We start from the raw sequence: 1078 nt of genomic DNA, 5'->3' as shown, positions 1-1078 counted from the left end.
CATTAGACCTCCAGGTCCTCTGCACTGCCAGACAACTGCCTCTACCAACCTGGAGAGAAACTGGAAGCAGTTGAGAAGGTTCCTTGGACCAAATTAAGATGTCTCAGCCTTCTCCCAGTGAAATGAGAACATTGACAAGGCTGGGTTTCACACCCTCTGGTTTTCACACCCTTATGACCTTAACTAACTAGCAAAGAAATTACCTAGGAATCCCTAAAGGGAAAAAAAAAAAAAAAAAAAAAGGCCAGGGATTTAGCACAGTGGCGAAAGTGCCTGGCAAGCACAAGGTCACGAGTTCTCACCCTGGTACCAAAAAAAAAAAAAAGCAAAGAAAAGAAAACCATACAAAATTACAGGTAGAGATAGAGAATCACAAGGTTATATGGTTCACAAGCTCGTCTCCTGGCCCAACACACATTCACGACATCCAGTTAGTTTTAAATGCTCCATTAAATATGAACTTAAAATCACCAAATACTTGATTAAAAAATTTACATAAGCCAGAGCAACAAGGAAATGCATGGGAGTAAAACTCTTCATCAAGTTATTATGAATAACCTTTAGAGGTAATGAAGACATACCTACTTATTTTTAACAGATTTGGGGGTATCTTTGAAATTTATAAGTGATACTTTGTATCTTTTTTAAAAATTGAAAGATTAAACTAGAAATTGCACAACAGATTGCAATGGAAAACAGAACAAAATAAATGCCAAAGGATGGTGCCCAGTAATAAGAATTCCAGAGAAGTCAGTCTGGGATGGTGGATGGAGAAGAGTTTACAAAACTTAAGATCCACTAAACACTCCACACAGTGGATAAACCCAAGATAGTTATGAAATTTGAAGAGCACTAGAGATAGGAAAAAAAAAAAAAAATCACAATTTTTAAGTAATGACTTCATAAAGTCAAGATTCAAAGTAACATCAAATTTCCTCCTCTATCTAGCCATCCTGAAAATCCAGTTTGCATATAGCAGATAAGGTGGTCTCAAAAGAGAGAGCAAACCAAAAAAATACTGAGAAGTAAAGGGACTCCCAGAGCAATGGCAAAGCCCCAGCTAAAACTATTCAAGGAC

The sequence above is a fragment of the Cavia porcellus genome, unplaced genomic scaffold, assembly GCF_034190915.1.
Source record: "Cavia porcellus strain 051 isolate PalLab524CR breed Dunkin Hartley unplaced genomic scaffold, mCavPor4.1 scaffold_4, whole genome shotgun sequence".
Classification (NCBI taxonomy): domain Eukaryota; kingdom Metazoa; phylum Chordata; class Mammalia; order Rodentia; family Caviidae; genus Cavia; species Cavia porcellus.
Note: the sequence above shows the minus strand (reverse complement) of the source record.